This window comes from Bison bison, unplaced genomic scaffold (assembly GCF_000754665.1).
Source record: "Bison bison bison isolate TAMUID 2011002044 unplaced genomic scaffold, Bison_UMD1.0 scf7180017864486, whole genome shotgun sequence".
Lineage (NCBI taxonomy): Eukaryota > Metazoa > Chordata > Mammalia > Artiodactyla > Bovidae > Bison > Bison bison.
The window spans coordinates 2,784,891-2,807,217 of record NW_011495046.1 but is presented as its reverse complement, the minus strand read 5'-3'; positions in this window follow the sequence as shown (position 1 = coordinate 2,807,217).

The following is a 22,327-nucleotide window of genomic DNA, read 5'->3' as shown; positions in this document are numbered from 1 at the left end:
AGCCACTAATGTGAATCAAGATCACATTATTAATAATTTGTATATTACTTAATTACCATGTTTCTTTCTTGAAAACATCTCTGGCAATATTTGTTCCTTGATACACATCATGGGTTGACGTTTCTATTATTGAAATTCACACTATCAAAGTGATGAGTTTTTACCATAAGTACTTCAACTGCTGTCCTTTTCAAAACATCCATGATAGGAATATATGCACTTTAAACCCATAGAAGGGTTGATATAACAGTGCTGTATCTTTGCCCACAATTATCAAAAATGCTAACTTATGTGATGCTATTGGCTACAACAATAGCATCATAATCAGCAACAAAGTATTTATTAAAGGTGTAGTCTCTATAAATAAAATGTTTAGGGATAAAGGTAGAGGAGTTGTGTGAATGTATTCAAAGAAATTACGGACTATTAGAAAATATGAAAAATCAATGTGAGAGTAATGACTATGAATACAGGAAACTTTAAAAGTAATCCGTGTCATAGCTATACTCTACAAAGTTTCACTGACAGCAAGTCTGAGCAGACTAAAAAGTCATTGCTCACACAAAAATGGGGCCCACGATGGGTAAGTGCACATATCCAGCAATAGGAGGTGATCTTGGAAGGTAAGTCAGTGAGTCCTTCAAAGTCTGAGTGCTTGAAAATGAGCCTTAGTCATGCAGGTTTTCTGAAATGCGCCCTTTCTCAGTTTGAGGAAATTCCCTTCTATTGCTAGTTTGCTGACTGTATCATAAACGGATGTTGAATTTGGTTAATTTTTTATACATATTATGATTATCACAAACACACACCAGATTACCTCATTTATTCTGGTAGTATGGTGATTTTGTCTTGATTAGTGAATGTTCAAATAGCCTTGCACTTTGGGAATAAAACCTTCCTGGTCATCGTGTATGTATACACATTTCATATATAAGTGCTGGCTTTCATTTGCTAGCATTTTGTTCAGTTTTGCATCTATACTCTTGAGGGTTATTGAGCTATACATTTCCCCCCCACAATGTCTTTGTCTTGTTTTGGTGTCATGGTAATAACAGCTTCATAAATTGTGTTGGAAAATGTTAGCTCCTCCTCTAATGTCTCAAAGAGTTTGTGTAAAATTGGTGTTGCCTTTTCTTAAATAATTGATAGAATTCACCAGTTGAAGCTATGTGGTCTGGGAATTTTTATTTTGAGAATAATTTAAAATTATCAATTCAATTTGTTTAACACATATAGCTATTTATACTTTCTATTTATTCTAGTGTTAGTTTTGGTAATTTTGTCTTTCAAACAACTTATTTTATTTCATCTAAGTTGTCAGTTTTATTGGCTTAGTGCTGTTTATAATATTGTCTCAATATTAATATATTTAATGAATTTACAATGTTCAGTGGTATCATCACTTTCTTTCCTTCTGTTGGCTTCCTTTCTCTCCAATCAGGTATGTGTGAACACGAATGTCTTCCAGGCCTCTGTGAACTCGGGGGGCTGTTCAGCTTGCAGCATCTCAGTGTTTCTTCTTTGCTGAGCCTTATGAAGTTTCCCTCTGCTTTTTTCAACCAGAGATTCATAAAGACCCGTAACAGATCCTGATAGCTCTTTCTTGCACAGTTCATCTATATTGCTCTGTATCACAAATTCTAGCCACCTCAACCTCCCAGCATTCCAAGACCTGTCTCCTCATATCAGTGATATGACTGTTTCCATCTTTGGTCCATTCAGTTCAGTTCAGTCGCTCAGTCGTGTCCGATTCTTTGCGACCCCATGAATCGCAGCATGCCAGGCCTCCCTATCCATCACCAACTCCCGGAGTTCACTCAGACTCACGACCATTGAGTCAGTGATGCCATCCAGCCATCTCATCCTCTGTCATCCCCTTCTCCTCCTGCCCCCAATCCCTCCCAGCATCAGAGTCTTTTCCAATGAGTCAACTCTTCGCATGAGGTGGCCAAAGTACTGGAGTTTCAGCTTTAGCATCATTCCCTCCAAAGAAATCCCAGGGCTGATCTCCTTCAGAATGGACTGGTTGGATCTCCTTGCAGTCCAAGGGACTCTCAAGAGTCTTCTCCAACACCACAGCTCAAAAGCATCAATTCTTCGGTGCTCAGCCTTCTTCACAGTCCAACTCTTACATCTATACATGACCATAGGAAAAACCATAGTCTTAACTAGATGGACCTTTGTTGGCAAAGTAATGTCTCTGCTTTTGAATATGCTATCTAGGTTGGTCATAACTTTCCTTCCAAGGAGTAAGCATCTTTTAATTTAATGGCTGCAATCACCATCTGCAGTGATTTTGGAGTCCAAAAAAATAAAGTCTGACACTGTTTCCACTGTTTCCCCACCTATTTCCCATGAAGTGATGGGACCAGATGCCATGATCTTCGTTTTCTGAATGTTGAGCTTTAAGCCAACATTTTCACTCTCCACTTTCACTTTCATCAAGAGGCTTTTTAGTTCCTCTTCACTTTCTGCCACAAGGGTGGTGTCATCTGCATATCTGAGGTTATTGATACTTCTCCCGGCAATCTTGATTCCAGCTTGTGCTTCTTCCAGTCCAGTGTTTCTCATGATGCACTCTGCATATAAGTTAAATAAGCAGGGTGATAATATACAGCCTTGACGTAGTCCTTTACCCATTTGGAACCAGTCTGTTGTTCCATGTCCAGGTCTAACTGTTGCTTCCTGTTGGCATGTTGGTCCATTACATGCCTCCAGACTGAAAACCAAGGTGATTGGATGGCTTACCTCATTGGTTTCCTTTTTCAGGGCTTCCCTGATAGCTCAGTCGGTAAAAAATCCACCTGCAATGCAGGAGACCTCAGTTCGATTCCTGGGTCAGAAAATCCACTGGAGAAGGGATAAGCTACCAACTTCAGTATTATTAGGCTTCCCTTTTGGCTCTGCTGGTAAAGAATCCACCTGCAATCGGGGAGACCTGGGTTCAATCCCCAGGTTGGGATGATCCCCTCAAGAAGGGAAAGGCTACCCACTCCAGTATTCTGGCCTGGAAAATTCCATGGGACCAGATTTCCATGGAACGTCCTTGGAAATTCCATGGCACCGCCTGTCATCCAGCATCTGAAAACAGCTATTTCATATATTTTGCCCAGTTTACCAGTTGTTTGGAGTCCTAGTAAGTCTGGTACCACTTAATCTGCCATGGCCAGAAACATTAGCGTTTTACTAAAGATGGGAGAAACTGAAACTCAGATATTTATTTTTTTTCAGTGTACACTGCTAATAAACATGACTAAACCCTCTACCTATACTTTTTCCACTCTATCATGTTGCCTCTCAACTTATCCAGCAGATGTTTATGGAACGCATAGAAAGAATTTTGCTAAATTTAAGATAATCCCTCAAATTTATGTAATTGGAACAAAATGATATATTCACATGAAACAGTATAAGACAGTGAATTATACAGTCTGTACTGGCAAAGTTTAAAGAAGATGGGAGACAACATGTTTTTCAAAGTTGTTTTAACAGAGGAAAATTATTGCATGTAACTGAAGTATAAATAAAACGAGAGAGAATATAATGCTGAGAAAATATCCAATGGTTGACGTTGGTGAGTACTTTCTAATTTTAATATCTTGATGTCAACCGTATTAGTCTCATTGGGGTAAAGTCAAGTCATTTTTATCTTTTCATCTTCTCTGCAGCCCCCTGAAAGAAGTCTATTTGAGAATTATTTACTGACTCCATTATAAAGCAGAGATCCTAAAAGCTGATTTATTTTAATCCTTAATAATTTAAAAAAGATACATTTTAGCTTCAGTGGACAACTGAAAATTTTTTAAAGCAACAGCTTCCACAGAAAATAATTAGGATCATCTAAAAATTTCAATGTAATTGAATTAGTTATTTAAAATTTGGTTTACTCAAGAATTTATTTAATAATTTAAGGCATCTCTATATGGAGGAACAGACTTGGTAAAAAGCCAAGAAACAAACATCACAAAAGAATTTACCTATGAGATTTATTATTGTTAAGTGTCAAAATGTGCACCTCATTGTATAAGCAAGTGACATGCCCATCACAAAGCAGAATTCCATGAGTTTAAGAGATTTAAATAAATGCTAACCTCCCATATATTATGATTGCTGTGAAATACACAGAAATGGGAGCCTCTTGGCTACTTCTCAGGTCTATTCCACATTTCCTGTATTTGTAGATGTGTTAAGTGTTACAGGTAGACTTTTCCCCCCAGCTCTCTAGTTGTCTCTAGGTGTTGGTAGTCATTTGACTCTTATTAAAATAAGAAAGTAATTTGTTGATCTTCAGGCAAAAAGACACAAAATTATTGATGTCTTCTTAGAATGCTTATGCACATCGGGTGAGAAAGAATTCCAACGTGAGTGCAAACAGAAGAAAGTAAAATTGGTATGTAAAGATGGTTTTTGGAGCAGATGCATTGAGCGCACATTTGCCTCTAAGCCTGAATGTTTAAGAATCTATCTCTCAGTGAATCATAATTTCTAAATTAAAGGTAGAAAAAAACTGTTGAGGATCCTTTCCACCCTGACTCATGTGATACGTGTAATGGCTTATGGTTCATTGTGTGTGTGTGTGGTAGTTGCTCAGTCGTGTCCGACTCTTTGGGACCCCATGGACTGCAGTCTGTTAGGCTTCTCTGTCCATGAGAATGTCCAGTCAAGAATACTGGAGTGGGTTGCCATTTCCTTCTCCAGGGGATCTTCCCAACCCAGTAGGGTATGGTTCATTATTATCACGTTTTCCCAAAAATGCTAATTAAACATCTTGATATCTTGAGGGACAACAGTCACTATAGTCCTGATGGTCTGAGGTGGATAGTCAACAGCACACATGGAAATCACATGTGTTTGCGAACTTATATGATGGGAGTAGAATTAAAAATGAGGTCTGTATACGTATGTGTCAGGGGTCTCCTGACTGCAAGCTGTAAGAAGAGCTCACTCAAACTTTACTCAGCATAAAAGACCCCTTTGGTGAGGTGGCTGGAAGGAGCTGACATGAACAAGTGAAAGTCTCTCAGTCGTGTCCGACTCCTTGCGACCCCATGGACTGTAACCTGGCGGGCTCATCTGTCCATGAAATTCTCCAGGGAAGAATACTGGACTGGGTAGCCTTTCCCTTTTCCAGGGGATCTTCCCTACCCAGGGATCAAACCCACGTCTCCCGGATTGCAGGTGGATTCTTTACCATGTGAGCTACCAGGGTGCTGAGGTGAACTTTCCGTGTTGTGAGCTGAGGGACAAGCGCTAGCACAGTTTCTGCATTTCTCGCTTCCGTCCACCGGGACTTGGGAATCTGAATGATCTAAAATCGGGATCCTCAAACTTGGTACTATTCACATTTTGGGCCAGCTCATTCTTTCCTTGGGGTGGGGGGTGGGGCCTGTTCTGTGTGTTGTAAGATGTTTAGCAGCTTCTTCAGCCTCTGTGCCATAGGTACCAGTATTGCCTTCTGCTTGAGTTCGACAACCACAAATGTCTCCAGACATTGGTAAAGATCCCATGGAGGAAAACACTGTTGCCAGCTGAGAACCACTGGCTTAGAGATTAATAGCGTATACTGCATAGGTTCAAATTCTGTCACTTTCTGGCTGTGTGAACTTGAGCAAGTAATTTCAGTCTCTGTACTTGAATTTACTTATCAATCTAATGATGATTATAGCATTATCTACAAAATAAGGGTATTCTTAGGATTTGTTGTTGTTCAGTTTAGTTCAATTGCTCAGTCATGTCTGACTCTTTGCGACTTCATGAACCGCAGCACACCAGGCCTCCCTGTCCATCACCAACTCCCAGAGTCCACCCAAACCCATGTCCACTGTGTTGGTGATGCCATCCAACCATCTCATCCTCTGTCATCCCCTTCTCCTCCTGTCTTCAATCTCTCCCAGCATCAGGGTCTTTTCTAATGAGTTGGCTCTTTGCATCAGGTGGCCAAAGTATTGGAGCTTCAGCTTCAGCATCAGTGCTTCCAAAGAATATTCAGGGCTGATTTCCTTTAGGATGGACTGATTTGATTTCCTTGCTGTGCAAGGGACTCTCAAGAGTCTTCTCCATCACCACAGTTCAAAAGCATCAATTCTTTGGCACTCAGCCTTCTTTATGGTTCAGCTCCCACATCCTTACATGACTACTGGAAAAACCATAGCTTTGACTGCATGAACCTTGGTTGGCAAGTAATGTCTCTGCTTTTTAATACTCTAAGTTTGTCATAGCTTTTCCTCCAAGGAGCAAACGGCTTCCAATTTCAAGCGGCTGCCAATTTCACCATCGTTCTGAGGATTGAGATCATACTAATTAAATTCTCAGAACATTCTTAAAATGCTTGCACCTAGTCAGCCTTCAGGTATTGCTAGCCCTTAATGCTAACAGCAATGTTCCCTTCATTTTGTAAAGAAATGGCTTCTGGCAGCACCACATTAAAAAGAAGTAGCTTAATAACCTCAGCAAAATCAACAGCATTTTTCTCCCAGGTTATCAACTAGTCCAGCTCGGGTCATTCGACTGTGTCTTGAACCAAGTACAGCTGCCAAAGGGATGGAGTCTTGTGAATGGTGAGGCTTGTGTCAAACCAGTTTCATAACTAAAAGAAGAGATTTTATTCAAAGAAGTGAGATGGACAAGCATAATGGGCAGGCATTGTTGAAACACACCGTGGACCTCTTAAGTGTAGAAAACATGTGCAAAGTAGACTTCCTACCTTGGCAACTGTCCTCAGGTCATGAAAACCCATCTCTAGTCACATTTTGGTGAGTTTTCTGGGATAAAGAGGTCAGCAAAGTATCAGACCAGACAATGTTAAGATGTGCCAAGAAAATGACCATCTGACAAGGTATCAGAGGCAGACCTGCTATCCTCAAAACTAGAGTGGCAGAAGGAATGGACATAGCTGTTCTTTGCCAGTTTTGTAATGAGAAAGACAAAGCTGGAACAGTACTGACCAAAGCCACCTTTCACTGAGTTCTTCCGAGGGGTAGATTCTACATTGTTTTATCTCAATCAATACAGCATTTCTGCATGGTCATTGATATGGTTCCCATTTTTAAAATGACGAGACTGAAGATTTTCTAGGAAGGAAGGGAAAATTTGCCTAAGGTTCACATCCAGTAAAGGATGAAGACAGAATTCAAGCTCAAGCTTGTCTGACTTCACAGTTTCTATTCTTCATCCCCACATTTCCAGCCCAGAGTCTGGCCAAAATGCACAGGAAAACCAAGTTGCTGGATTTGGAGGTGGGTGGGCAGATGCTTACTGAAGAAGACAGGACATTAATTAGGGATTTCTCTGGTTGGTAAATGAGCCTAACAAGCACTAAACTGTGAGAAATCCCCAAATTTCACATACTAGGGATGGAAGTCCATGCAGGATGACTCCTCCCTGTCAGAGATTCACTTCTCTTGTCTTAGAGTTGTCTTGAGTATTTGTACTTTCAGACATTGCCTTTTGTTTAACAACCCAGCTCAATTCAACTTCTATTCAGGGGTAGACTTAGCCAAGTAGTCACCATGGATAAAAAGAAAACAAATTTCAAATAATAAAATATGTACACTTTCCCCCATACCTTCATTACATAAACTTCATGTGACATAACAGTTCAATTTAATTGGAATTGCTTTTCATGCCAAAGTTTCCTCCTTTATTTGTGACTGGATAGCAATGGCACCCCACTCCAGTACTCTTGCCTGGAAAATCCCATGGGCGGAGGAGCAGGGGCACTAGTTACTCCTCCTTGGTAAAGTCTTAATCCAGGTAAGGTGTACCCAGATAGCCGTATTGTGAGTAACACTGCAATGAACATGAGGTTGCAGATAACTCTATGAGGTCCTAATTTCAATTCCCTTAGATACCAACATAGAAGCAGAATTGCTGAATCATATGATATTGAACAAGTTTCTTAATTTCACTGGTCTTTAGTTTTCTCATCTGTAAAGCAGTTTAATAGGATTTCCCAGGTGGCTCAGTGGTAAAGAATCTGCCTGCCAAGTAGGAGATGCAGGTTCAATCACTGGGTCAGGAAGATCCCCTGGAGAAGGAAAGGGCACCTACTCCAGTATTATTGCCTGGGAAATTCCATAGACAGGGAAGCCTGGCAGGCTACAGTCCATGGGGTCGCAAAGAGTCAGACGTGACTTAGCAACTAAACAATAACAACAACAAAGAGGGCTAATAGATAAACCTTTTTCCTAGGATTCTGAGGGTCTTATAAAATGATTTTTTAAGTAGGACTTGGCCCATACACTCTCAGTTTTCATGAGTTTTCTTTCCTTTCCCCACTCTTTCTGTGAGACCTTCCTATATTCTCTAGATGAAATAAAATGGAATAGTTAAGTGAACAGACATTGGAGTTTATGCTCTATCACTTAACTTCCCTGATTGGACAAGATACTTAATCTTATCTTTAAAATGTGAATTAAGGGGCTTCCTTGATGGATCAGTGGTAAAGAATCTGCCTGCCAATGCAGAAGACATGGATTTGATCCCTGATCTGGGACTATACCACATGCCACAGAGCAACTAAGCCTGTGCACCACAATTGAGCCTGTGCTCTAGAGCCTGAGAGCCGCAACTATTGAGCCCACAAGCCATCCCTACTGAAGCCTGCATGCCCTAGAGCCTATGATCCGCAACAAGAGAAGCCAGCGCTATGAAAAGCCTGTGCACCACAACAAGGGAAAAGCTCATACACCAAGAAAAGCCTAGCAAAGCCAAAAATAAATAAAAAATGAAAGTATTTTATTATTTTTTAAATTTATTTATTTTTAAATTTTATTTTATTTTTAAACTTTACATAATTGTATTACTTTTGCCAAATATCAAAATGAATCCGCCACAGGTATACATGTGTATTTCAAAATGTGAGTTAATAATTGAACCCTCTTCACAGGGTAATAAAATGAAATGAGGTAATTATGCAAAGTGCTTATCCTGAGCCTTTTTCAAACAATGGTGGTAAATACTGGCATTTTTAAACCATACCAAGCCTTTGCCACCTGTGGTCTTCTCTGGGGTCTGATTCAACCAGAGCAGGGATGCATTCCATGGACAGGCCCCATCCTAACTCATTCTGGAGCCAGTCTGGACCAAAACAGGGTACTATCAGTCTCAGGCCACAAGCTAAGTGATCTAGAATCAGTCTGTAATAGTATTTTTGTAGATACCTTTATGCATTTTAATTCTCCCCTTAAAAATGCATTTTCTTTACATTATTTCTTCTTCTAGACTGCCCTGTGGTACAGTGCCCCAAGGCATGAAATTGAGACTTGTTGACATCTTTAGCAAGACATGAGATTGAAAGTTGTATTTACAGAACCAGTCCTAATGGTTTAAATTAAGGAATCCAGAGAGAAAAGAAAGGGTCAAAAATGGGGTCAGGGAGTCCACCTCTTCTACCACTGGAGAATGGCAGAAAGAGAAAGATGACATGTGGAGGAAAGGAAGGTCATTACACGTCATGAGTCTTGATGGCTTTGTTGGGGCTGCAGTTTGGAGAGGGCAGATGTGTTAGAAAAGTGTAGGAATTATTGTAAGGAAAAGGGAATTCTGTCCAGATTCCAAGTGAGACTCTAGAACAGCCCTTCCCTTGGTATCTTCCTTTGGTAGACCTTCCCTTGGTAGACCTTCCCTTCTCCTCTGCCCACATTCTTCTACTATCCTAACCCTATCTTACCAATGCCTAATGCATCTGTATGATAGTTAAGTTTGGCTTCCCACCTGGTTATGCAGAGAGAAGTCCTTCAACTCCTCTTTCACGGGCTGGCTTATATGCTCTCTGGCATGGAAGAGATCCAGGAGTTGACTTGTCCTCTTCAGAAGGAATTTAGAAGGCCTTCGACTTGAGATCCAGTAGGATTGTGACAGCATATCCCATGCCAATAGACTAGGCAGCACTACTTTAGCAGAGGCTGGAGATGAGCCATCCGGGCATGGGATGGATGGAAGATGTGTCAGATCCAAGGAAAGGCAGGTCATCAGAGAGTGCTGCAAGATGCTGGCAAAGCCAGGAGAGGATGGATCATGGGTTACCCTGGCCACAGACATCATCCATAACCAGAAAGGGCAAGAGGTGTTTCTGCATATCCCCACCCCCTACCTCCATGTGATTTTAATTTTTAGGAAAGTCACATTGATAGGTTAGTCTAGATTCCAATGGGCTGCGTCCCTGCAGTTAGAACTGCATCTGTTTGCATAATGGAGATAAAAAGTTATAGGAAATCAACTCTGTCATCCAATTTCTGACAGCTACAGCCACTCACTGTGGGCCAGACTTTGGGAATTTGATGCCCTCTGCGTGCCAGTGAGAAGAGCTGGCCAAAAGAGAGGATGGGCAGTAGAGTGACCGAGCCCAGAGATGGTGTGCCCAGGGCCAGTGGCCAAGCAGGAACTGGCAAACTGGTCAGGGGACAAGAGTAATTGAGGCAGCTTAATTTGATTTTAACAAATATGGGGATTTTATTTCCCTCAAAAAATAACAAAAACAGAAAAGAGAGAGCCACTGCAAACATCCTTCGTTATACCCATTCATGCCTTGAGGCTAAATTTCAGCTCTATGCTGATATGGGCATTCTTAGTTTCTCTTTAGTCGTGCTGTAAAAATGTATTTGCACATTGCAAAACACTCCACAGGCATAAACTTAAGTTCCGGTGCTTGTACATAAAGTACCCAAAATAAATTATGTCAAAAAATGAAACTGACAAATATTTAGTTAGCTAGGCACCATGAGAAATAGAAATAGGGAAAGGCATGTAGCTGACAATCAAGTTACAGTGGCAGGCACTAAGACTTGAGGAACTCGTGGCTGCCCACAGCAAGAAGAGACAGTCTCAGGCTGAACTCAGTGACCAAGACACGAAGATGAGAGAGACCATCTCAGCCTATGGTGGGTGCTTGGGTTTACCTTGGAGGCAGGGCCAGATAGTCATGGGGGCAGATCAATCTACAAAGGATGCTGTAAATCAGAAAACATGCCAACCTGACACTCCTTGTATAATTTTCGCACTGTAAATCAGCCCTGCTATCTCCAAGTAGGGAGTACTGTAGTAAGGCAAGTGGCAAGAGACAAACCCGTCTCACTGGCACTCTTAGCTTAGTAGGGGATTTTTTCAAGTTGGGAGGCACAACCCAGGCCAGCCTCCAGTCCTAATAGCAGCTTCCTGATGCCACCCTACATTGGAGTCCTTGGAAGCTGAAATTCTGTAATTACAATAGCCAAGGCAGGGAAACAATCTAACTGTCTGTCAATGAATGAATGGAAAAAGACCATGTGGTATACATACACCACACACACACACACACACAAGAATATTATTAAGCTCTGAGAAAGAAGAAAATGCTACCATTTGTGACAACTTAGATAAATTTTGAGGGCATTAGGCTAAGTGAAAAGTCAGGCAGCAAAAGATGTTGTGTGATCTTACGTAACAACATAAATGGGAAAATAATTTGAAAAAGAAAAGTTACATGTGTGAGTATAATAGGAAAAAATGTTTTACAAATGTAAGGGGAAAAAATCACTGATTGTAAAAAAAAATTTTTTTTTTAAATATTGTGTGGTTTCACTTATATGTAAAACTTAAAAAGACAAACTCAGACCAACAAAGAATACAGGCTAGTTATCAAAGTTAGGGGTTGGGGGGTTGAGGAAATGAGCACATGTTGGTCGAAGGGTACAAACTTCCGGTTACAATAAGATGAACAAATTTGGGATATAATGTGCAGCATGGTGAGTGTAGCTAATAATAGTGCATCATACACTTGAATGTTGCTAAGAGAGGAGATTTTAAATGTTCTCACCACAAACAAGAAATAGTAACTATGTGACAGGATGGAGGTTGTAGCCAATGCTATGATTTTGCAGCATATAAATATATCAAATTAACACTTTCTACACCTTAAACTTACACAATGCTATGTGTCCTTTATATCTCAATAAAACTAGAAAAGTGTTAAAATAGAAACTTGTACAACTGGAAATTGTAGACCTGGTTTTGAACTTGCACTATTTTCAGAAAGTCTAGGCTTTCCCTACTAGGCAGGCTTTCAAAGACAAAAACCTTGACCCACCCTGCATTGTAATATGGGGGCTAAATTATATGATCCAAACACAGAGCAGTGTCTATAGCACCATTTATTCCATCAAAAGAATGATTTGATACAGCAATGGAAACAAATTCTGCAAGGTCTCTCTTAACTTGAGAGTTCTTAACTTGGTTACAACTTGGTTTTCCTAACGCCCAAGAAAATGTACTTAATATGCCCAAACCACATACAGCTTATGGCTCGTGTGTGTGTGTGTGTGTGTGTGTGTGTGTGTGTGTGTGTGTGTTAGTCACTCAGTCGTGTCCGACTCTTTGCAACCCTATGGACGGTACCCCACCAGGCTTCTTTGTCCATGGGATTCTCCAGGCAAGAATACTATGGCTCATGGCTAGGTAAAAAAAAAAAAAAAATCAGGATTTCCTCATTGAATAGGAGAAAAAAGCACATTGTATTGGTGGAATGCTTTATACAAAACAAAGAAAGAGCAACATTGTCACTCTCTTGTACAAGCAGCACCAAGAGTTTGGGCTTGACAGAGAGAACCGGAGATCCTAATTCAGTAAGTGCCCAGGCAGAGAGGACTGAGAGGTGGGGAAATGGAAGGGCAGAGGCTGGGCTAGGGTGCCACAGCAGAGTGAAAACTGCTCTTACATTTATGTGTGTTGGCCTGGCTGAGCAGAAAAGAGATATCCTTCCATCTCCCTGTGGGACAGATGACAACAAGCACTATGTGAGACATGAAGTTGGGATTTATCCTTCGCCTGTTCTGAGAAGACAGCTGGCTTCAGCTTATGTCACCCTCACGTTGCAAATGTTGGTACAAATGTCAGTGCCCCAGGAACATGATAAGCATCTCAAGAGAAGGGATTGTCTTCTACTTATTCATAGACATACCAGGTGGGCAGGGAGATGCCTTTCTGTAAGTATGGAATGAAAGAGTTGTCCCTGCAATGATCATTCTCTTCCATTTCATTGTAGCATCTGAAGAGACATGCGGAAAAGGAAGAGTGATTCTGCAACTCAGTGAATCTCCACAGAAACCCAGCTATAAGGTTGGACTGAGGAGTCTGGTGGGCTATAGTCCATAGGGTCGCAGAGTCGGAGACAGTTGAAGTGACTTAGCACACATCTTTATTCTCCCTCATGGACTCCCTAACCTTTTCTTTTATCATCACCTCCACATCATCTCTTATTCATTCCCTTTCCCAGCAAACAACATTGCCTTTTCCTCCATGAGTAGCCTTGTAGCCTCCTAAACCCAGGAATGTGGACATTCATGCTCTCAGCTCACGTGCTTCTGTATGTTTCTCAGTAGCTCCCTTTAAAGCTTGTAGCTACTTCTCCATGCTCTGGCTTTGGCATTTTCCCCCCAGCGTACTCGATGACACCAAGTGGTTCTGATATGTCCATATGCACTGCTCTCTGCCATACATGAATGAGGAAATAGAGCAGGGAGACAGGAAAAGGAGTGGTGGGGAAAAACAGGTGAGATAATGAGAGTAAACAGTCAAAGCAATCATGGAAGTTTGAGAAATACAGACATTACTAAAAGCTGCAGAAAATAAAACATTCTAACCCTTAAAATGATGGACAGAATGTGGAGGAGTATTACAGTTTATGAAAATACAAAGAAATTCAGTACAACACCCAGGAGATAGGGTGGGGTGAGACAAACAAAATCAAATAGTGGCATGTTATTCTTTCAAAGGAGAGAAGAAAAATTAGCATGATATGATCAGAGAGAATAGATTAAGCTCGAAGACAGTGGGGCTAAGCCTGAGTTATTGAGAGATCAGAGTAACTTAGGAGGAAAGAACCAGTTTCTTCCAAAGCTGCTGTCTAACTTCCTGACTCTGGCATTTCTCTTTCCATGTCTCAGACCCACTGAAATGCCAATTGTCTGTGATAGAGCGCTGCAGTGTTCAAATTGGGAGCCATCATGGCCACCACTAGGAGATGAGCTTAGAGACTCAGATCATAAAGTGCTTCTCAGATCTGCCCCCATCAGACCTGAGGTCGAGAACATACATATCATAGATCTAAGTAATAAATTATGTCAAGCTAACAACCATTAGAAAGCTATATTCTGTTTCCCTACCTTGGCGAATATAGATTTTTAATAATCTGGAAATTCAGCATCTAAAATTAAAACTTTTGGAGTCCTCGGAGTACTCTAATGGAACTTGAAGATGCAGAGAAAGCTGGTTTTCAGTCCCCACAGCCTGCACTTCTCACAAACAGCCTCATTTCCCATATGGGCTTCATACTGTACCATACCACATTTATATGGATATCATCACCTGCATACCCAAAGCCAAGTTTTTCACGTATCTTCTCTCTGAACAGCCACCCCTTGGCTTCTATTAACCACTTCTGAAGATGAAGATCACATCTGCCATTTCAGCAGCGCAGTCTATCCACAGGAAGATGGAATCCCAGGGATTTTGTGCTGGCCCTTGAGAAATATACAACATGGTCAGAAAGTGAAGGCAGAGTCTCTGCTTGGGCTCACCCTGTAACCAGGATGACCCTCATCTTGTGCGGAGGATGGCAGTCAGGGGACGACCAGAGAGAAGCCTTCAAAAACCTGAAATCTGAAGCCTGTCTTGAAGCACTGCCCCTGGGGTCATAACTGTGCTTGTTAGCAGTTAACCTGTGGAAAGTACCAGGCTAAGCTGCATGCAACATATGGGTAGCACTGAATGGAGACAAATGGTAAGGAGAGTTAAATGGTTATACAAAAAAGTAGCTAATTGAACTCTCAGAGCTCACAAATCTCTACCAGTTTCTTGGTCTTTAATAAATTACACCCATGACCACCAGAAACCTGGCCTCACTCTAAGTTTCTCCCATTCTCTTGCCACTATATTATGCTTCACCTATTCCATTTCCCAAATTCTTTTCACACAGATTGATGAGTGCAAGTCCACCCTCTGATATGTGGACTGTGGACACTATGTAGGCCGATGTACTGAAGGTGAGAGGAGAGACTAACAGCCCCTTGTCAGGAACTTCTTACACATTTTCTTTTGGAAGAGATTGGCTCTTGAAGGGAAGATTCACGTCCAGATAAGAGAGGAGTGGTTAGGCCATTTTGAAATCTGTATGCCCATGTGCAAGAATCTATGAGAGGAGAAAAGATATCAGGCTTTCTTTTGCTTATTTTTAGGGTGCTGTTGTTCAGTCACCCAGTCATAACCTGTTCTTTGTGACCCTATGGGCTGCAGCACGCCAGGCCTCCCTATCCCTCACCATCGCCCAAAGTTTGCCCAAGTTCATGTCCATTGCATTAAGTGATGCCATCCAACCATCTCATCCTATGAGGACGCTTTCTCTTTTTGACCTCAGTCTTTCCCAGGTTCAGAGATTTTCCAAAGAGTTGGCAGTTTGCATCAGGTGACCAAAATACTGGAGCTTCAGCTTCAGCATTAGTCCTCCCAATGAGTATTCAGGGTTGATTTCCCTCAAGATTGACTAGTTTGATCTCCTTTTTAGGGTAGTTCATCCATAACATTAACCAGAGCCACCCTCTTCAATGGAAATAAAACAGTATGCTTCTATAAGGTCATAAGGAACCTACCTTGTCTTTCTGCCTTTACACTTATGCTTTCTCGTATCATCCCTCCAAATCCTTGACAGGTTGACCAACTGGATCATCTTTGAGAATCTTTCACCTTCCAGGGAATCCCTTACACAGGAGTGCCTGTAACTCATCAAATATAGCTCTGCATAAACCTCGAGGCACAGGCTTCCAGCTTGGCTGGACTGAGGTGTGAGAACCCAAGTGTGATGTCAACCTACCATGTGGACAGTTTTAAGTCAGCTCCAATGTGTACTCAGCTGCCCAGCTCTAAATAGAGGTCTTCTGGGCCACACGGAACCTCAGCTGTTTTATAGCCATCCTCCCAGACTTCAAAGCACTTGGCCCAGCTGAGCCAATGAAATCGGATATATATGTATATTTTTTATTTTTATTTTATGCTCCTCATGTCCAGGCAATTGGAATAAACTGTAAATTAGGTGTTACAGTGCTGTAGTTTGGTTAGATGCAAAGGTTTAGAAATGTAGCTTTAGTTTGTTATGAGATAATAGCTGCTTTGCTTTGTTGTGACTACTATTGCTACTGCAATAAAGTAAAGTTACTACGATGTAAAATGTGGTAACCAACCCAAACTACTGAGACAAAGCTACAAATCAGGGATGGCCCAACTTTGAGAGCTTTATGTGGAGTGCCATCTTTGAACAAGTAGCACAGAGAGCCTTGCTCTTATAGCCATCACATGGGTCATATTTGCTGTGGGTCAAACCCTTTTCCTCAAACTACAGGGTAAAACTCTGTTGGGAAATAGAAAATTTTCATGCCATTTACATCACATAGAAGGGAGGCTTTGTTGAGCCTAAGCTGGTATTCAGATGTGCCTGGACAAGTTCTTCAGAATTGGGATATGGTTCAAGGTCTCTAGGAACCAATTTGCTGAGAAAATTGGCTGGGAAAGTACTCTTTTGTACCATTTCCTGGGAGAAAGCCTGAGATGGAGAGGAAAGGATCATATTTATGTTAGATATTAGTCCTTATTTTGACCTTATCCATGCATGCCTGTACCTTGTGGATGGTGCTATAAGCAAAAGTTGAAATTTTTTTTTTTTTTTTTTTTTTTGAAGGAACTGCAAGCAAAGGGGCTACCACACTGACTGTTTCACTGAGCTGGTAATAAAATGTGCCATGGAATAGAAGACAGACACATTTTCACCAGGAGACTCCCAAATAGTGAGGAGTAGGTTGATAACTTTGGATGTAGCAGGAGGGAGACAGGGCCCCTGGCACTGGCCTCAGTATTCTTATCAGTCTTGGCTACAGATGTAGTAGCAAAGAACTATCGTCAAGGGCTTTAAGTCAAGCCAACATCAACAAGAAAAATGCGAGACAATTCATGAGCCTGTGTGAAGCAGCCCAGGAAAGCCAGGAAGTATTGATGGAAGGCTGGGAGAGAGGGACTTGTGTGTGCCTCTTGCAGAGTCCTTTATTCCCAAAGGTTCAGCAAATTTCAGAAAAATTGGAACCATTACTGTGATTGTAAGCCTGTTTTTACCAGAATTTAGCAGAGCTAAGATGGCATGAGTTGCAGATGGTAAAGACTTTGGTGTGATACTAGTAAGCTAGTATTTATTGAGTATTTACTATGTGTGCGGGGCTTCCCTGGTGGCTCAGATGATAAAGAATCTGCCTGCAATGCAGGAGACTTGGTTTCGATACCTGGGTCAGGAAGATCCCCTGGAGGGAAAAATTGCTACCCACTCCAGTATTCTCGCCTGCAGAATTCCATGGAGAAAGGAGCCTGGTGGGCTACTATCTCTGGGGTCACAAAACGTCAGACACAACTTTCAATTTTTCAGAGACTGTTTTACACACTTTTCATGTTTTATTTCTTTTTTGCCATAACCATATAAAATTACTCCCATTGTTGGTTGCATTTCTCAGGTGAAAGATTTGTAGTGCATCAGTCTTAGCCAAGGTCATGACTACGAAGTGGCTGGCCAGAGCTGGGAACTGAACTCACAGAGTTGACTCTCCAGCCACGCTCGTGACTTTTATATGATTCCTCCTTTATTCACACTATTTTGAGAACCACTTTTTGTATAATATTTCAGAGTGATGTTTCTCTACCAGGCAATTTCCCCGGGCCCTGAAATACCATTAACACATCTTTATCAATAAATTTATATAGCTATATGATACCATGCAAAATATACAACAATGGGAATGTCTTCATACATACTCCCTCCTAGGAAAACAGTTTCCTGAGCCCATAGTAAAGTCAAATTTCTGTTAATTTGGTGGAAAAGGACAGATGTTCTAAGAAATACTAACTAGGACCCGGAGAAAAAATGTTACATTTTCTGTACAGCGACCCATTGTGAAGCCACCCAGTTTTCTGAGAATTCCAGTTTAACTCAGGCCAAATGGGCCCTCGCAAATGGCCCTGGAAATAGCTTCCGGATGTTCAGATATCTTACATGTGAAAGGCATGCAACCAGATACATAAAATTCACTGGGCTGGAGGAGAGGGCTCAACTTTGTTTATAGACTTTCTGATTTTTTTTTTTTTTTGGTTGGTTAAAAAGCTGACAGACTGTATTACAGCTAACATTCCCATATTGATTATACCATTTCTGAGTCTGGCCTCTCTGTGACAGGAGCAGCATAATTAGTTTTTTCCTTGTTAAATATTTGTAAATCATTCGTACTTTTATGGGGTACATAACCTGGCTGTTACCTTTCAAATAATCTTCTTGTTACTTGTTTAAACAAGAAATATCTCCTAGAGTGCAGTGTCACTTTGTCCTTCGATAAGACTACAACATAAGGACTTCTCTTGCTTATGAAATACAAAAGGGCATCCATGCCACAGTTAACAGAAAATAGGTCTGTAAGAGGCTCTGTCCAAACAGATTCAAGAGCATCCGCTGCTGCCTCTTGGTCTGTTTATACCTTCAGGAAGCAGCTAGACTGAAGACAAATCTTTTCTTTATTTTCTTTTGCTTTATGTTTATGCTGATTTATTTTAAGCTACTGAGAGTCACAATTCTCAGTCTCCATCCTTAAAAAGCACTGATATGGGGTTCACAGTGGAAAAAGTGTTAATACCATCTGCAATTATGATCGTTGAAGGCAATGGCACCTCACTCCAGTACTCTTGCCTGGAGAATCCCACGGGCGGAGGAGCCTGGTGGGCTGCAGTCCATAGGGTTGCTAAGAGTCGGATACGACTGAGCGACTTCACTTTCACTTTTCACTTTCATGCTTTGGAGAAGGAAATGGCAACCCACTCCAGTGTTCTTGCCTGGAGAATCCCAGGGACGGGGGAGCCTGGTGGGCTACCATCTATGGGGTTGCACAGACTCAGACATGATTGAAGCGACTTAGCAGCAGCACATGGTGATCACAAAGCATGTGGTATCAAGGTACACCTAATAAATGTGGCTTTTTCTTTATTGTGTCCATTGAGAGCTTCTCCTTCTGAAATAGGCAGCATAGGATGCTATGCAAATATTCCAGCAGTGCTACAGTTACTAAAGGGCTCTTGGAAGTCCTCTTGGGAAGTAGACTATCCAGTACAATAGCACAACATTTGAATAATGTTGATGATTGTAAATCCTTTCTCTTTCTTTTAAAAGTTGGCATGAATTTGATTTTGATTACAGAAAAAAAAAGGCACTGACTATAAATCTGATAAATAAGTTGCATAAAAAACCTGTATATGTTCATGTAACATACAGAAAATAGAAAGGTATAAATCCAAATGGTTGTGTCTAGTGACTCATAAACAAACCAAAAGTCTGTTTAAGAATGGTGTCCCTGGAACAGGCATGTACCCTAAACATGAGTTTGTGTTTGTAGGTGGCAGAAACCCATACAGACCAATTAAAGTAAAAATGAGAAGATTGTGCACTAGTTCACAGCACCTTAGGTTAGGCAGTAAACTTAGGCCTCACAAGAGAACACAATTGTAAGAAAGGAAAATAATTCATTCACTCTTCCTGAGACCACTGGACCCCATAAATGTATTTCATGGTGCCTCTTCGCGAGTCTTTCTCTGCAGATGGGCTGACTACTTCTGCCAGAACTTAACTCAAAGGCCTAGTTGTGGCTGGACTGAGACTAGCACAGCTAAGCAGCAAAGAGAAGCTGCTGAGTTCATCAGGACAGGCTGTGGATGGAGGGTGTGGGGTGTGGGTTGTAAGCAGATGCAGTGCAGTAAAGAGCAGAGGAGGCAATGTGTTTGTGCCTGGCCCCAGGGGGATTGAATGACATAAAGCTCCAACTTGGTTACTTGCGAATACCCAAGATGGCTTGCTTTAGAGCCAGAATCTAGTGTTTAAATACTTTGAAGGAAAGACACATTTGGACCATGTTTTGAATGCTATGCATCAGACGATGGCTACAGAGAAGTCAGGTCATCAGTGTGTCCCTGAAAGGTAAAGAAAGATTTGCAGATAGAATAGGCAATTATTCCTGTGCTTTTCATTCAGTCTCTAGCTCATACTTTATTTTTTTTAATGTAATGGCCAAATTTTACACATCTCAATGGAGAAGAAATGAGCAATCATAAAAGTTGGTTTATACCACCCGGTTCCCTCAGTCCTTTTTGCATCCTGGGCAAATCAATGTGTGTCGCTCTGCATCAATTATTATGCACCAAATGGTTATCCTGTGTTTGCACATATGCACACCTATGTTAGGACAATAGAAATCTTACATTTACATATATTTTCATTGTATTCCAAACTGTTAAAAGAAATTATTTCATGTAGAGGAGAAATGAGAAGGGCATGGCAACCCACTCCAGTATTCTTGCCTGGAGAATCCCATGGACAGAGGAGCCTGGAGGGCTATAGTCCATGGGGTCGCAAAGAGTTGGACACAACTGAGAGACCAGCACATTACAAAATGTTAGAAAACATTATTTCATGTTGTAACCATATAAGACAGAATAGTAATAGCTTGAACCATACAAAGTCATCATTTTCGCTGGTCAAATGCAGCCAACTACTGTCAATATTATATATTTCATCCTAATATTAGTACAACCATTTAATATACGAGGCAACCACCTAATAGAGATGTTAAAGAACTAACTAGAGTTTTCCTGACTCCTGAGTTCTTGAGATGGAATCAAAATCTGTGTCTTCTGACTCTTGTCTGAGTGTTATGTCCACTGCAATATCATATGTAAAGAAAGAGCATATTCATAGACAATATAAACCCAACTAAAGCATCTTGTCTATGTTTATTTTGTGATAAACTTACTATAGACACAGATAATGAGAACAAATTCAAGAAGTCTGCTTTAAATGCTCTTCATTAATTTTTTGCAACCTTATGCATTTTTTCCAAATTAGCAGAGTGCAAAGAATCAAGTCATTTATGCCTTGAAAAGATTACATATTTAGTTTTTCAAATTAGTTAGCTAGGAGTAAATTATTTTTTTTACCTTTGCTGTTTAGGGTTCAGGGAGCTAAAGAAAAGCAAAAATAATTCTGTCTTATTAAATTTTAAAAAATAGTTATTATTGCACGAAAAAATTATTTCTCAACATCTCTTATTTTTCCCTTTGAAAGTGAGCCAAAGTCTCCCCATTTTGAGAAAGACATAAGTGTATCTTTTGTTTCTGGCATAGTCTTCTTAAATAATATCTGAATCAGAATTTAAATCATTAGCCCAATCCCTCTCCTGATGATACTAATGTTTCTTTAAAATACAGATGTGTTTCAAATGAGTAAATCATATATAACTTGTTAGTTTTTTTTTTTAATGCTACAGGGGATTCAAGCATGTTATTATACATGCAATGTTTTCCCAAGATTTAGCAAATGACTATCAAACATGAAAATACAGTTTAGCAACTTAAACTAAAAGAAATGTACATCATTAATTTAAATTCAATTAGCTGGCTGCATCCCAACAAACAGCACTAGTCAAGTGCCTCAAGTGTGTGGTGTGGGAATTCCACTGGTCCAATGAGCCCCTGATTTCTGTGAGCAGCTTCGCAGTTGTTCTGTCGCCCGGGAAGATGGATCCTTTCTCCCCACGCTGTGCTCACAGCTTCTCAGGGCAGAGGGAAGATGGCACCGATTTGTTTACCCATGAATGCTTTTCTGAGAGGAGAGAGACTTCTGTGCTTTGATATTTTCCCCTTGGACAGAAACTTGGAGTGGGGGGAGGGAAGTATTTCTGTGTCATTTTACTGTTTTTACCTTTCTAGCTATTTGAGAAGATTCTTCCTCTACCTTCTAAGCTTAAGTCAAGAGCAAAAAAAAAAAAAATTTCACACTATTACTCACTATTATTTCCAGACCAAAAACAGTTTATCAAAAAAATTCAGGATGGGAAGAAACCTTCAGAAACATCCTATGAATGCAAGTGTATTTCATCTGATACCTGGTGGATTCAGTCAGTAGGGGAGGCTGTATGGAAGAAAAATAGTTCCCTGTATATGCTCTTCTATAACACTGAGATTCCCCCTACACACACACACATACACACACACACACACACACACACACAGACTGATTTTATATCTTTGGGCTATGACTGTACAAGGTTGTCCATGTTGAGTGAAAACAACACATCTACAATCATCCTTTGTTAACACATATATTTTTGGTGGGATATCCTTCATTGATTACCTTTTTTTATGTATCAATCCAATTTTCTCTTTCAATAAAGTCACTGCTTGGCCTTGATTTCATGAATGAGAAATGGAATATAAAAAAGCCACAAATTAG